Source organism: Symphalangus syndactylus, chromosome 1, assembly GCF_028878055.3.
Source record: "Symphalangus syndactylus isolate Jambi chromosome 1, NHGRI_mSymSyn1-v2.1_pri, whole genome shotgun sequence".
NCBI lineage: Eukaryota > Metazoa > Chordata > Mammalia > Primates > Hylobatidae > Symphalangus > Symphalangus syndactylus.
This window is the reverse complement of record NC_072423.2, coordinates 24,666,311-24,683,089: the sequence shown is the minus strand read 5'-3', so window position 1 is coordinate 24,683,089 and position 16,779 is coordinate 24,666,311. Positions and strand designations below refer to the sequence as shown.

At 45.2% G+C, this 16,779-nt stretch overlaps 1 protein-coding gene across 3 annotated transcripts in view; it reads right to left on the bottom strand.

Moving 5' to 3' along the window:
* Positions 1–15,661, bottom strand: part of RNF152 (ring finger protein 152) — an 88,180-nt gene extending 72,519 nt beyond the window's left edge. Inside the window, exons 1-2 of one of the 3 annotated variants that reach the window (XM_055297387.2) lie at positions 15,376–15,661; positions 14,042–14,165 (exon numbers count right to left, since the gene is read on the bottom strand). The gene's annotated coding sequence lies outside the window, so the exon portion shown is untranslated. Of the gene's footprint in view, positions 1–13,842; positions 14,013–14,041; positions 14,166–15,375 lie in introns of those variants that run through there. The other 2 variants (XM_055297380.2, XM_055297397.2) reach the window with 2 other exon arrangements.
* Between the last annotated feature and the right edge of the window lie 1,118 nt (positions 15,662–16,779).

The window sequence follows — 16,779 nt, the reverse complement described above, 5'->3', positions numbered from 1 at the left end:
CGGGCATTAATCCCATTCACAAGGGCAGAGCCTTCATGGCCTAATCAACTCCTAAAGGCCCAGCTCTTAATACCATCATCTTGGGGTTAAGTTCCAACATAAATTTTGGAGGGACACGTACATTCAAATGATAGCAGTTCCTACAGCTAAAGAACTTATAATAGAGCTGGAGAGGCAACCATACGCAGAATTATCACGCACAGGGTAAGTGGGATTAGAAAGAACAAATGGAAAGAAAAGTAAGTCCGCCTGAGGGAGCTGGAGGAGGATCAATAGGAGAAGTGAAATGGGAATGAAGTATCGAAGAAAGTACAGTCTGCCCTCCATATCTGGGTCACACATCTGTGGATTCAACCAACCATGGATCAAAAACATTCAGGAAAAATAACACTAAATGGTTACCTCCACACCAAATGTGCACAGACTTCTTCACTTTGTCATTACTTGCTAAACATACAGTATAACAACAACTTACATTTATATTGTGTTTAATTTACATCATGTTTACATTACATTTGCGTAGCATTTACATTGTATTAGGCTTTATAAGTAATCTAGTGATGATTTAAAGTATACTGGAGGGAGTGCATAGGTCATATGCAAAAACTATGGCTTTTCATATCAGGGACTTGAGCACGCGTGGATCTTGGTTTCTAAGGGGGTTCCTGGAATCAGCGCCCCATAGATACCAAGGGATGACTGTATATATGGTACTTACAGCTTTCCATCACTATGCTATGTTTTGCGGGAGGGCGGAGAGGAAGGATAGGGAGAAAGCATGTTCCAGGGAAAGGGAACTACACAAAGAAATGGGAATACAAAAGGGTATGATTTATTCCACTTTCTGGTATGGGGTCAGGGAGAAACAGTAACTAGGGAGGGAGGATTATAAAAACATTTTTTTGAGGCCAGGCACGATGGCTCACACCTGTAATCCTAGCACTTTGGGAGGCTGAGGCAGGCAAATCACCTGAGGTCAGGAGTTCAAGACCAGCCTGACCAACATGGAGAAACCCCATCTCTACTGAAAAAATACAAAATTAGCTGGGTGTGGTGGCGCATACCTGTAACCCCAGCTACTCAGGAGGCTGAGGCATGAAAATCACTTGAACCCAGGAGGCAGAGGTTGCAGTGAGCCGAGATCACGCCATTGCACTCCAGCCTGGGCAACAAGAGCAAAACTCTGTCTCAAAAAAAAAAAAAAATTATTTTTTGTTCACAGCTTTTCAGTAGTATATTCTGAAAAATCCTAAGCTTCCAGCGTCTGACAGAATCTCTCACATAACTATATACACTGGTGTTCAATTAAGTGGCCCTTCTAGAAACAATTCACACCCTGACTTCACAGAAACCTGAATTAGCACAGGACAAAACTCAGGTAATAGCCAGAAATCTCGCTGCAAATCTCCCAACAAAACTTGACACGCATGCTTTCAAACAACCCATTCTCTAAGTCAACATCAAACACATTCAATAGATGGGTGGCCAAAATTGTCCATCTTTGTTCCCAAAGACAGGTCAGCAAAGAAGTCAGATCTCTTCCTACATTACGTTACACTGAACCAGTTTTCAAAATGCTGTCGAACCCTAATCCCAGTTGTGAGTGTGGCTCACAGGCAGTTAAGAGGAAGGACTCAAGCCAGACTGCCCAGGGTCACATATCCCAGTTCCACCTCCAGTACAAACTTGCCACGTAACCTTGGACAAGTCACCTGGCTTTTCCAAGTTCCACTGCCTCCCAGATAACATGATTAAAGCACTTTAAACTGAAAGCACGAAAGCGTCTAATAAACACTATCTACTACTATATTTGTACTACAGTTATCTCCTCCACTCTCCCAAATTATCTTTTGGTTGTCATGAAATACACTGTGGAATCCAAGATAGTTAGGAAAGGAAAATATCTGATAAATTTCCATGTCATTTTCTAATACATTATTAATAATAACTTCAATTTGCATTGGGCAAAATGTTTTTAATTACGAAGCCAACACCACCATGTAAACAACAGTTGTTCTTCATTTTGACTAAAATCGAATTTTTAAAATACTGTACACCTACGCAATTCTTTACCCTTATTCTTCTCTTTACTCACTCCTCCTCCCTCAAACTGTTGTCTTTCTCTCTCTAGTTTCCTTTTTTTTTCTTTTTTTTTGAGACGGACTTTCGCTTTTGTTGCCTAGCCTGGAGTGCCGTGATGCAATCTCGGCTCACTGCAACCTCCACCTCCCGGGTTCAAGCAATTCTCCTGTCTCAGCCTCCCAAGTAGCTGGGATTACAGGTGCATGCCACCACACCCAACTAAATTTTGTATTTTTAGTAGAGATGGGGTTTGATCATATTGGTCAGGCTGGTCTCAAACATCTGACCTCAGATGATCCACCCACCTCAGCCTCCCAAAGTGCTGGGATTAGGCATGATCCACCGCGCCCGGCCTTCTCTCTCTCGTTTTCTTATTTTCACTGTAATCAGCTTGGGGAAAACAAAGTGTATTTAGCTGTTAAGTACTATAGATTATATCGAACGACACCAGTCACCTGGCACTAAAAAGCCTCATAAAAGGAAGAAATTTGTTTCTTTACAAGTCAGAATCTCGAGGGAGAAATAAAAATGAGGGAAGCGGACTCCAGAACCCAGAGGACAATGAGCCTGTTCAGAACTGCTTCCTCTGATGGGAAGAAGAGAACTGCAGATTGCAGGCAAACAACCCATTTCCAGGGTTTCTGTCTCAGTAAAATCACATTCACCTTTACTAAAAGCGGTAACAGAAGCTAATACTGTTGCCCTTTGCAATAGCCAAAGACATGAAATCAAATAAATGCTGAAGCAACTAGAACTAGGCTGACTCAGGTTTAGAATCCAGAATTGATTATCACTGTCTTCCTAATTTATAAGGAATTCTAAATTATCTAGATGGCATCTATTTTTCAATCTTCATTGCAAACTAGATTTGACCCCAAGAGAATGTTATTTTAAGGAGCACAAAGAGAGGGTTTAGCATCTCCACGCACAAGTTCTACAAATAAGATGAAATAAATTTGGGGTGAAATCTGACATAGTCTTATTTCCTTCTCAGTGAAGACATTTTTCCTTGTTAATTAACAGACTTTTTATAGGGCAGTGTGGACTGCCTTGAGATGCAATTCTTAAATAACTTATTATTTTGTTGTAAGATATAGGGTGTATGAAGAATTAATTTTTAATAGATCTGACACCTCTGTTGGAAAAAAGAAAACTACAGTTGAGCATTCAAATTCAAATATCCGAAATCTGAAATGCTCCAAAATCAGAAACTTTTTGAGTGCAAACATGACATTCAAAGGAAATTCTCACTGGAGAATTTTGCATTTTGGATTTTCAGATGTGGAATGCTCAACCAGTAAATATAATGTTTGAATATTAAGTGTAATGTAAATATTACAAAATCCAAAAAAATCCAAAATCCAAAACATAGATTAGCCTGTACTTAATCTGCAGAGAAATGAACTTTTTGTACTAATATTTAGCACTTTGTGTATAAAAATAAAGGCAATTTATTAAATGCATTTTGCTTGCCTATAAGATTCCCCTTCCAAAAACAAGTCATTTGCCTTTTTATTCGGTGAAGTAATAGACTATGAAGAAATCTGGCTTGCCAGGAACACAGTGAATACAGTATCTTGGTGTGCATGATGATTATATGGGAAAGAGGCATGCAAGTGTCTGGCAATTGCCTTCAGGAGCTCTGTGCATGAGGTTACAGAACTGGCAACCAACAAACTAATTGTTTGTTGCTGGCAATTTGCTAAGGTTCCAAGGAGAAAGAGAGCACAAAGGGTTATCATTTGAGGCATCAGCTAAATACTAGAAGAATTGGTGGCTTGGCTAAGGGCCTTATCAGTCTCCATCAATCCCACATGTTAGTAATGGAGACTCAGAGAGAGGAAAAGCTGGCAAATTGGAGGCCAGCTCCTGAGATCTCTAAGATATCTGCTATACGGTGGAGCCAGGCCTGGTTCCCTTCCCAGACCCCACTTGGTATTACAGACTCATCACTAAAACCCTCTGGAATCTTTGGAAAGAAAACACTGGGTGCTGAGTACACAATGCCCCCCTCCATCCAACCCACACTACCATCATGTTTACAACATAGGAACGTTCCAGAGGCATCCTAGCTTCAAACAAAAGACAAAGCAACTTGTCTGCTAGCATCATGCGGTTCCACCAGAAAGAAAAAAAAAAAACACAGTCATGAAGAGCATCAGCTTGTCCATAAACACACTCAGATATCAGCACAGGAAACCCAGAGCACATCTAGACGCGTGCATTTTCAAATGAGTGATGGAAGGGCCCAGAAGAGTGAGGCGCAGACTGGTTCAAAGCCCACAGTGTTCAGCCCCTCAACCTGTCCTGGAATGCAGGTCTCAGAGGCCCCTTGCACTTCTCTATGCAGCTTTCAAAAGTATTTCTGAAGAATAAATTGATGCCACCATTTCAGTAAGTCTTTACTGAGTGTCTACTGTGTACCGGGCCCCAAGCAGCTACCCCTTTTTAAGAAGAATTTCTAAAAGGTCTCATTAACTTTATATTTATGTTGTATAGCCTAGATTCCTTGCCTTTATTAAACAGTTCTCTTCTTTTTAATAATAATAATAAATATCCCATTCCAAAAAGCAGATTCCTAAATAAAGGGGTTGACAAGGCTACAATGTTTTTTCCCATCTTACTCTGCCCCGTTTGCTCCTCTCTTGTAGGATGGTTGTATCTCTACTAACAATGTCAGATCTCTACAAAGCCTGCTTCAGGATGCCAAACAACAATCACACAACAAGACTGGAGGGTGACCAGCTCATCCCAATTTTTCTGGGACTATTTTAAAATGGAAAGTTCCATGACCCAGGTATGCTCTTAGTCATGGGCAAATCTGGGGGTCACTCTACTCTCAAGAAAGCAGACCCTGAGAAAGAGGATGTCCTTCATTTCACTTGGGAAGAGTGAGGCCACAGGAGAAAGGTGACTCATCTCCTTTAAGGAAGGCTCAAGTTGCCTGTGGGCTAGCTCAGAACCCTTTCTCAGACTCCTCTCCACCAGTTGCTTCCAGCTTTTTCCCACTGCCTCCTGAGAAGGTCTATCATTTTAAACTCAGAGCCACTTAAACAAAGCTTTACAAAGACTTTCCAACCGAAAGACTCTGACAATAATGACAGGCAAAGGAAACTCCCGTGTAAATGCTGAAGGCTGTAATTATCTGGATGTTGTTACCTCCTTGGCTAGCTCAAGAGCTTCTTCAGGTTAGACCATGCCTATTCATCCCGATATTTCTAGAACTGAGCCCAGTGATTGGTGGATGGTAGATGCTGGATATAATGATGTTAGCAACAGCTGCCATTTATTTCGTCTTACATTGTGGGGGGCAACACACTAAGCACTTAATATGTAAGTCTCTCCTGTTCTCACACTAACTCAATGAGGTTGGTTCTCCCCCATTTTGCAGCTGAAGAACAAAGCTCAGTAAGACCTTGTGCACTCAGGTCATATGGCAGACATGAAATTTAAACCCAAACCCATCTTACTTTATAAAATTCCAGTTCATAATGACTTACCTGAATTAGAGCCATGTAAGGCAGGCATATATGCTAAGGTATCAAGAATTGAGAGAATATCAGATACATTTCTTTTATTCTCTACTCTTTTAGCTTTGCCGTTACAAAAAAAAAAAAAAAGCAGAAAACCCAATTCATTATGAGTTAAATACATACAGGAAGCTAGAAGGCAGGGATTTTTGTTAGAATTATGCCTGGTAAAACATAGGCATTCAACATTTTTTTTTTTTTTTTTGAGACAGAGTCTCATTCTGTCGCCCAGGCTGGAGTGCAGTGGCACAATCTCAGCTCACTGCAACCTCCACCTCTCAGGTTCAAGCAATTCTCCCTGCCTCAGCCTCCAGAGTAGCTAGGGTTACAGGTGCCCGCCACCACGCCTGGCTAATTTGTATCTTTTAGTAGAGATGGGGTTTCGCCATGTTGGCCAGGCTGGTCTTGAACTCTTGACTTCAGGTGATCTGCCCGCCTCGGCCTCCCAAAGTGCTGGGATTACAGGCGTGAGCCCCCATGACCGGCCATTCAAAATACATTTAATGAATGCAATTGTTTGCCCAATAAATGGTTTAAATACCTGATGCTCAGTGTTTCAAATGCTATTTTACACACCACCATAGGTGAATAGATGGATCTGTACCTTCAGTTTCTGAAGTACCAGTGCGAAGGAGTGGGAGTGGATGGAGTATTTATCCCAGTTAAGGACGCCTCTTTACCTGCATGGTTGAATTAACTATTACTCACTTAAAATGGCAGTAATCTTATGTCTCATGCAACAAAGGGGTAAATTCTCCAAAGTACACAGATTTGTCCATGTGCTAATCTCATATTATTAACCTTCGAGGAAGCAATTTGCAAACCTGCCCCAGAGCAACACAACTGCAAAACAGTATCACAACAAATACTTGGTTCCTGAGACATTTATCTCAGCCCTATTCACTACCCTTTAAACTGAAAGTGTTTCGTTTGTTTGTTTTTTTGTTTGTTTGTTTGTTTGTTTGAGACAGAGCCTCGCTCTTTTGCCCAGGCTGGAGTGCAGTGGCGCAATCTCAACTCACTGCAACTTCTGCCTCCGGGGTTCAAACAATTCTCCTGCCTCAGCCTCCCAAGTAGCTGGGATTGCAGGTGCACACCATCATGCCTGGATAATTTTTGTATTTTTAGTAGAGATGGGATTTCACCATGTTGGCCAGGCTGGTCTCGACCTCCTGACCTCAGCCTCCCAAAGTGCTGGAATTACAGGCGTGAGCCACCACGCCCAGCCGAGAGCGTTATTTTAATATTAATGTATTTCTGGTCATTTTCTTCAAGCAGCTGAACATATTTCCCTCTTTCATAATAACACTCTCATAATGATCAAGCATTTTGAGTATCAAAGAAGAGTTTCTATCACGTGAATGAGTATTCCAAAATCAAAAGAAGGGAGGTAAAACAGCTGTACATCACAAAGGTATTGAAGCCTTTAATTATAAAGGCAGGTGGGGCAGTCAGCAGTGGGCAACTAACTACACTCAGTCATCACAAATCCAGGCATCAATGCCTGCTCCTTTAGATTGTGGGGTGGCCTGGTAGGCCATAAAGTCCTAAAGCTGCTTGTTATATGTCATCAAGGAGAGGGTTTTTTTCTCTTGCTTTATTTTTCTTTTTCTTTTTTTTTTTTTTTTTTGTGGGCAAAGTAGGAGGCAAATGGAAGTTGAAAAACAGACTTTGAGTAACAACTAATTTTGTTAGAATGATGACCCTCATTGAGAACATTCACCTCCCAAACATTGGTATACGCACTGCAGCCTAGTCATTATAATTTGATTCAACATTTAATCATTATTAATGCAAGTAGGGGAAGCTCTTAAAAATAAGTTTCTATCTTCTTAACTTCCTTTAAGACTTCAAACTAAAAGGGTCTAAAATTCCTTTAAATCACTGTAAGTCAAAATCGTTTTCTGTGTTGTCAAAGAGTCACCAATGATTTGTTTACTGAGCCCTTCCTGTGTACAAACATGGTGGCAAACACACAATGGTGTAAAGCCTCATCTAGTCATCTTTAAGGAGCTTGCAAGGGAACTGAGATCTCTTTGAGTGCCTATACAACCAATCTGTTTTTCACTTTCAATACAGTATTCAATAAACTACATGAGATATTTGATGCTTTAATACAAAATAGGCTTTTTGTTACATGATTTTGCCCCCATTGTAGGCTAACTGCGGTCACAATTGCTACATCAGCCAGCCACAGGCCCCCTTGGAAGGAACTGTGCCCCCAACCCTCTCCTGCACTAAGCAGGTCCAGGGTGAGCGATAACTGGAAGGGTCCCATTCACTGGAACTCTTGGGAAATGTGGCTTAATGACAAGACATCCTGGGACATCTTTTCAATTCACCTCCCTTTATGCAAACTAGCTTGAGTGAATTTCTATTCTTTGCAATTAAACAGAAAGAAAAAGACACTTCAATCTTAGGTGATAATACAAGACAATCTATGACAAGTGCTCTTTGTAGAATGAATGAATGAATGTTGAATGAAATGAGAGATGGAGGCAATTTTGCCAGAGAACTTTGGATTATAAAGAATTTCTAAAGGCTAACGTGATCAAGTTAAATTTTTCAGAAGAGTTCAGAGCTGAACTGAGGCTTTAACGATAGGATAGAGGCAGAGGAAGGAAGAGGACATTTTAGGCCACAGAATGTGCTAGAATAAGAAAGAGGCAATGAAAAACATTTTGGGCAACAGTGGATTAACCATCCCAGCTAATGTTCAGTTTTAAAGTCAGGCAGAGGAAAAGTCAAGGTTGGAAAGGAAGTTGGGGGTCAACCTGGGGAAAACTTGAAAAGCAAAACTGAAGAATATGAGCTTCCTCCCACAAGGGCAACTAAAAGTTATTAAGTGAGGGGATGAAGGATTAATTGGCCTAGTGGTCTAAGAGTGACAGCATTTTCCAAACTGGAGTGAGGGTGGGAAAGCCAGAAAGTGAGCAAGACCATTGTCATAGCCCAGAGAGAAACAACGTTCTTGACTAAGATGCAGCAGTGAGAACTGTCACTAAGGGGGAACAGTGAATCTGTTAAGGAGCAGAACAGCAATAGTAAGAAGAATGCTCCTGGCTAGGTGTGGTGGCTCACGCCTGTAATTCCAGCATTTTGGGAGGCCAAGGCGGGCAGATCACGAGGTCAGGAGTTCAAGACCAGCCTGGCCAACATGGTGAAACCCTGTCTCTACTAAAAATAGAAAAAAATATCCCAGCAATCCCAGCTACTCGAGAGGCTGAGGCAGGAGAATCGTTTGAACCCAGGAGGCAGAGATTAGAGTGAGCTGAGATCATGCCCCACTGCACTCCAGCCTGGGTGACAGAGCAAGACTCCATCTCAAAAAAAAAAAAAAAAAAAAAAAAAAGAAAGAATGCTCCCTATTTCCACAGTATCTGTCAAAACTTTTACCAAAATCTCTTCAATTTTTGTCAAACCTCAGTGAGGAGTGCACCAAGTGTGATTATCTGGATGTCTAAATCAGAACTGAGCCGGGAAAGTTACACTTCCTTGGTAGGTGGGAATGCGATAGTGGCAGGGGAGAGGAGGTTGTACAAAGAGAAAATACAAGCACAGAACACAGCATTTGGAGATTCCACTTCCTCATAACTTGGCTCCCACCAGCAGCACATCTTCATTTGCTCAGCCCCTCCTTTGCATGAAAGGCAGGTAACCAGGAAGTCTACGTGATGTTTGAGTAAGTTTCATCACGCAGGATGTTTGCAATGAGTTTTATTTATGCAGGCATTAATACATCAAGGGGTAAATAAGGCATCCTCTCCACTCCCAGGAGATCACAAGCAGCCCCCTCACAACTCCACAAAGAACGTAGTCCAGGCCTTAGCAGCCAAACATGATCTAGGCCAAGAAATTATGGACATCAAGAACCACCCAAAGGAGATGCAGGTCACAGATACACTATTTGAGGCCTCCCTCTTTAAATCTTACAATGACGGTGAGTCAGTTAGAAATAGAAAATCCTTAAGCATGTAACAAGCACAGATGGTTCCCTACTTACAACAGTTTGACCTACGACCTTTGATTTTTTGACTTTACAATGGTATGAAAACAATACACATTCAGTAGAAACCATACTTTAAGTGCCTATACGACCAATCTGTTTTTCACTTTCAATATAGTATTCAATAAACTACATGAGATATTTGATGCTTTGATACAAAATAGGCTTTTTGTTACATGATTTTGCCCCCATTGTAGGCTAATGTGCATTTCTGGGCACAGTTAAGGTAGACCAGGCTGAGCTATGATGTCAGTAGGTTAGGTGTATTAAATGCATTTTCCACTTAACAATATTTTTAACTTATGAGGGGTTTATGAGGATGTAACCCCACTGTAAATTAAGAAGCATCTCTACCAACTGTATCCCAATTGTGATTTCAATCACGGAGTCAGACTGCTGGATCACACAGTGTAACTCTCGAAGCCATGGGGAAAGGAGCAGGAAAACCAATGCCTTCTTCCTTTCCGGTTTCCATGACATCACAATGGGCAGTGCCAGAAACCACTTTCATGCCACAAGTGTCCTCTACCTGACCAGCTGACTTGGGTATGAAATTAAAGTGGTAGGGACCCAGAGGCCAGGGAAAATATAGAAATGCATTTTCAGGCTTCCCAAATATAGTTCAAGACTAGTCCCTCAGGGCTTCATTTTCCTTCTCCCTCAGTCTGTGCCTGGCCCTCGGCCCAACCCCAGGCACCCTGAATGGGTTTTTGGATGGTCTATATCTGGTTCTTCCTGCTGGTCTCCAAGCTGCTCATCTCCCAGTTCAGAAACACTTTGGGTGCTACATCTTATCACTTGAATGAAGCTGGGTGGTCTCAACCTCCCTAGGTTGATACTGATATCCCCTCAGTCACTGTGACTTGGAGACTAACACAGTTTACCACACCACTTCCTTATTTGGAGAGCTATCTTTATAAAAATGACTTTGCCAAGGTGATTACTGAACCAAAAGCAATATCATTTTGTTAAATTCTATGCTTATGCTTAAGGTATTTATCAAATCTTTAAAATGCTCATCCATGCATGCAGTTATCACAATGTGAACAAAGATATATGAGTGAACAGCTCTTCCCAAAGCAAAATCTCTGCAAGCCACCAACTGGTGAATCCAGAGTACCTTGCAATGCCTATTCCATAGCATCCAACTCTTTTTAGGGAGAGTGAGGCAAGGAAGGCTTTAAAACTCACCACCCTCCTAGTCAATACAGTTGCTGATGGAAGCACAAATGTCCCCAAACTCTCTCGGTGTTCTACTAGTCCTGTGACCAGAAAAAGCCTCTTGTCCAAATTGCTTTTTCTAAACATCAAAGTAACAAAAGGGTGACCCAAGATTACCCTAAACACATTCCTGTCCCCTTTAGATCTTATCTGTTGCTCTGTGGTCTCTGCTGCAGGAGGCCACCTCCTGGGTGGCCCTAGGCCCATTGCCACTCTTTTTCTACCCTGGGCTGTTCCAAACAAACTCAGGAAGCCTTAAACAAGAGGCAGATGGTGAGGAAGAGAAAGTCTGTAAGTAACACCACTCTATTACATAATGCGAAGCTCACAACCTCCTAGAATCAGCCTTGAAAATACCTAATGGCCTTTCACTTCAGAGTAAACATGTACTTGAAATAGGCAAAGAGAGGATTATAATTATTTTATTTGATGACCAGTGTACAACCATGTTAGTAAATGACATATCAACATATTGGTAGTACATTACAGGTTGGGGTAGGACCATATATTAGTAAATTACAGGTTGGAGTAGTAAATATGCAGGTTGTAAATTACAGGTTGTTGATTTAATCAATACTCTTGTGACATCCAATACCCACCAAGCACTGAGCTAGGTCCCTTAGGACACACTTTCTAACCTCACCTAGACCAGATCACTGTGGAAGTCACTAGTGCTACTCACCCATATCCACTTCTCCCTTTTTCAGCACAAGAAATATTGAATTGTGATTAAATAGGGTCATATGCCCAGTTCTGGCCAAAGTGATGGAACTCACCTCAGGGTGGGATCACATAATTGCTAGAGCAAGACCCTGCAGCATTTCCTTCCCAATGCTGCAATGATCTTGCAAGCTCACATCAAGACCAAGACTCCATCAGTTTGAGTCCTTGAGTGACTACGATGAGCAGGGTCCACCTGCCAAACACACTGGATACAGCATGGGAAGGAAAGAAACTGTCTTTAGCCATGGAGACTTGGAGGTATTTGTTACTGCAGCATAACCTCACCTATCTTGCTGGTATGTCACTATTTAAAAAAGAGAAAAATCTGCAAAAGCATCCCATCAATCTGTTTTCTAAATCAGATAATACGGAAAAGCAGCATTTGTTTCAAAATTCACCTTCATCAGGAACTGAACACTACCTTGAAAAGCAGAGGGTGCTGACAGTATAGGTGGGTTCAAACAACTCTGAGGGAATTAGAAATGAAAACAGAATGACCCTCAACAATGTAAGGATCGAACTCTATGGAATTCAGCTAAAAAGACTACAATGAAAAGGCCACCTTCTGACAACAGGAACAGCCATTTATGAAGCAGTGAGCTCCTCAATGAAAGAGGCATTAAAGTCGAGGCTGGATGACCATATTTTCTCTCCCCAGAAGTCCAATCCTACCTCTCTTGAGCTTCCATTGAAGTTAATTAGAATCAGGTCTTCCTATAGGGAGTTCAATTTTGTGTCTCCCCCTACAGCCAACCCCAACCCCTTGAGTCCATTATCTATCACAGAGTCCACTATCTATCAGGTGCCAATAAACATCTGCTAAATGAATAAATGAGCATTGTAGAAAGGAAGCAGGCATTGGAGGCAAAGATCAGTCTAATAGCCTCTAGGGATCCTCCAGCCTAAAGCTAAACACATCTGAGGGTGGGGAGCCTCCTTCTTATATAAAAAAAAATTAAGCATCAATGGACACTTTATTATGATTTATTACTGTACACAATTTAAAACCACAATGAAACCTAACACTGCACCGTGGCTATCTTTGTTCTTGGACGTGCATTTACATGTGCAGGCTACTGTTTTGCCATGTGGAATTTTGCGTGTGAAGTGTTTATTCTATTAAAAAAAAAACCACGCCCTTGTTTCTACTGCATTATTACATTCCCTATTATCCCATCACGTTTTTTCTTCTTGCAGCAACACAGTACACACCCTGTACTATTGCTGACATAAAAATTACTTGTCAAAAATACCTCTGTCTTAGCACCGTATTACTCATCTGATCTTTGCAAAGCACTGGCCTTTGTTTCACCTGGGACTAGATAACTCAACTACTTTTACTAGTGACTCCTGAATGCTTGTAGTAGAAGGATAAATGCTAGTGTCACCTATGTTTTTAAAGTCACCTTCCAAAACAAAACTACATTAGAGGTGAATAATAAATCTTTCAAGTTTTTAACTTCATTTTTCAAGGGATTTGGAGGAAAATGGTGAAGAGAGAATCTGTCACAGATACCAAGGTGCTGCTGCAGTGTAAAAGAGAGTATACCAGGAGCCTTTGGCCCTCAGCAATCTGTCTTCCTACAAGAAAAATCGAAAGCCCATTTCCATAACCATTCTTATTCCCTGCTACTAGTGTAGGATGCGCAGGACTCTGCCCTCTAGGAGAAAATGCTAATACCGGAGTGTCCTGCTAAGTCTGAAGGTTACGTTTTTTCATTGCACTCTTATCAAGATAACCCCAGATTTGGTTAGGCTGACATCAAAACAGAACTATCCTTGGAAAGAAAAGAACAGGCCAGAGTTTTTGGAAAAGCCCCAATAACCTAAAGATAAAATGCAGAATGAGTGTCTACTGGTTCATGGCTATCTAAAGGGAAACTTCACTCAAGCTGTTTTCTCTGTTCTCTTTCTGCTGCCCCCAACAGCCCTCCCTTCCACCTCCCAGTACTCACTGCTAGCATGTCTCTCTTAATATTGCAAACACTATTACAATGAAGGAACAGGAGAAAGACAGTATTTCATAAGAAGGTCACTGCATTTGACCAGTGCTCAATTAGAGCACTGGGCAAAAGTACAATCAGCCTTCCAATGATACCTTTTCAACAAAGGATACCCCACCTCTAGACTGAAGCCTAAATATATTACTACAGATAAGAAAGCAGGCATCTATGGAAACCTCACATTCAGATACAACTGCCCGTGTATTAATTATATGAAAATTCCCATCAAAGGAAACCAGGTGGGATTTCTACAATCCCAAATTCACCCTGCACCTACCTCCAATGGCTTCTTCAAAGGGAAGATATAAAGTCATTTGCAATTTCTTTCTTTGAACCAGGAGTTTTAGCAGCCCCCACACCTTCTCACAGATAGGAACGATGTCGATGCAGAAACCACCCAAACAGCCCTGTGCCAGCACTGTCGGCCCAAATGACCCAGAGACACCCAGGAGGCTACCCAGATCGTGGGGGGTTACCTGTATCTGTCACCGAGTCTCTTTCACCCCCTTCTGCGTGATGACATCAGGTGGAAATGGTACGCGTTTAGGAGGCAAGAGGCTGACAGGCAGGAAACACAATTGAGACTGAGCTTTCTTCAGCCTGCAGTGAAAATACATGCAGGAAGGGTTAGTTACGCGCCTCGGAGAAGGAAATCCAAGCGCCCTCCCGGGCCGACGGGGCTGGAGAGGGTGCACTAGGGAGGTGGAGCAAGGCAGTTGAGGTGTGGAGGGCTGGCGGCCGAGAAGGGGGCGTCACGGCTCCTAATTATCTCTACAGGATAAATAACCACCTCCCCCCTCCTCCGCAGTCTCCCCCGCCCACGAGTTCCCCTCTGGTGGCAGAGCGTCTACTAGCAACAGTAAGCCCTAGGAAAGAAAGAAATCGGAGCAGGTGGGGAATAACATCTTGGGACAAAGACACAATGGCAAAATCTACTAGGTAACCCGGTCATTTGAGAATGCGGGGCGCCTAGTCACCCGCGCAGACAGACACACAGCGCGGCAATCCCGAGCATCTTTCTTTCGTTTGCCCCTGTCCGCCACCTCATCAAGTCACCGCCACCTCATCAAATCACCGTCACTCTGCTTTGGCAATTTCTCTACTCTCTCCAGACTCGGGCAGCGCTCCCCAAGCCATGCCCCCACCCCAGGCGGCATTGAGGACCGCCGCTTCCCGAGCAGCGCCCCACGAGTCCAGCTGGCTTTGTCCTGCCGCTGTCCTTCCAGGAGCAAGCGCCCCAGGCGCGTGTGTCTGCACAAAAGACCCCCAACATCTGGCCCGTCACAGCGCCCACTCCTCCCGGGAGGGGCCCTGGGGCAACTTCTAGGGGTGGAGAAGGCGCGAGACTAGAGGACCGGGAGAAGACGAGCCGGGGTGTGTGCGGGCCGGGGGCGCAGCTGGGGCGGGCGCGCGCGCACGTGCACACCCAGGGGCGCGCGCGGCGCGGGCACTAGGCGAGCTCCTTCGGACCGGAGCTCCAGGGGCATCCGAGGACTCTGCCGAGCCGCCGACAGCGCCGCTCCCCGCCGCGGCCGCCCGCCCAACTCCGCCAGCTCTCGGGAGACACGCAACTCCCGGGACCACCTCCCCCGTGCCCCGCCAGACCCCGCGCTCCCCTCCCCGGGACCCCTGTGGCCCCGCTACCCCTTCCGCGGTCCAGAAGATCCCCACAGTTACAGCAGGCGGCAGCTGCCCTTTCCCGCTTCCACGGCTTTGGCGCGGCCGCCGTGGCGGCGCAGACATCCCAGCGCTCCCCTCTGCCCGCCCCCGACCCGGAGCCGGCAGAGCAGAGAAACAAACCGAAACTCACCGACCTTTCTCCGCGGCGGGCTCGGGTGCTCGCTACAGAGGCGGCGGCGGCGGCGACAGCGTCGCCGGGTGGTCCCGTAGCGCCCGCTCCGCTCAGCCAGACGCGCGCCCCGGGCAGGCGGCCGCCGCTCCTCCCGCCGAGAGCAACGGGGCGGGCGCTGACAGCGCGGCGGCGGCGCCTGCAGCCCGAGCTCCCGGCCCGGCCCGGCCCTTCGGGCGGCACCCGCACCTGCCCGGCCGCCCTCCGCGTTCGCGGTCGGACACCGCCGCCAGGCGCTCGGCACCGAGCGGGAGCTTTTTGTGTCACTGAGACTCCGGCACCAAAGGGGGTGGGGGGAGAGGCTGGGCTCCGCTCCCCGCGGCACCGCCCTCCCCGGCGGCTCCACCCCCTCCTCCCCGCCACCAGCCCGGCGGGCCCGGGACTTCTGTCCGTCAGTCCCGAATCGCCCACCTCCCCCGGGGTGAGGGGCTGCCGACCCTCTCTCGCGCGCTCCCTCGGCTTTGCCCCCAGTGCCCAGCTTCGGCCAGGACCTCGACGCCGTCTCTCTACGGTGCAAAAGCCGGACCTGAGCTGGCGGCAGGTGTGAAAGGAGGCCGGGGCAGCCGGGAGGAGGGGTAGGGCCGGAGTGGGGGCCGGGGCCGCGGTGGGCCGGTTGGGGAGTGCCCAGTCTGTGCCTAGAACCCGGACAGCGAGAGGGAGGAGCTGAGATCATCAGGTTTCCAGAAGCTGCCCTGCATCCTTGTCACAGAAGATACTTTTTGGCTGCCCCTAAAAGTTCACGTAGTCCAGCCAGGGTGGGGCCCCGCTTTCCAAAGAGGACCGAATGGACACCCCACTACTTGAATCCCTCGAATGGGGGACAAGAAGCAGGGGAGTAAGGAGATGCAAGTCCTAGGGGTTATATGGAAGCGCGAACCCCACGGAACCTCGGGGCCCACCCTATTCCACACCTTAAAACCTAACTTCGACCTAGGGAGGTGCTTAGAATGTCTTGTTCCCCGGAGAAAATCTCCCGCCTCTTAACTGCGAAATAGGAGAATGGAGGAGAAAGGTCCTTGGTAGAAGATGGTTCCATGCCCTTTGGTGCCTTTTTAAAGGATTTCTCTGCAGAATGAAAACCTAAAACTCTCTTCTTGAACTCTGATGAAGTTCAGCCTGAGGACTTTACCCGGTCCCCAGCAGCAGGGCTCAGCTGAGTGTGATCCCCACGGATTCCGGCGGCACTTGCCGCCTTTCCCCACTGCTGGAGTGGAGCCGTCTTTGTCTTAGTATCCGCAAGGCAAGAGCTCCCATTTTCACTCCCCTAAGTAGCTTATTGAAATGCTTCTACCAAGATTTCTTTTTTTATTCTTTTTTTTTTTCCAGACGGACTCTCGCTCTGTCGCCCAGGCTGTAGGCTGGAGT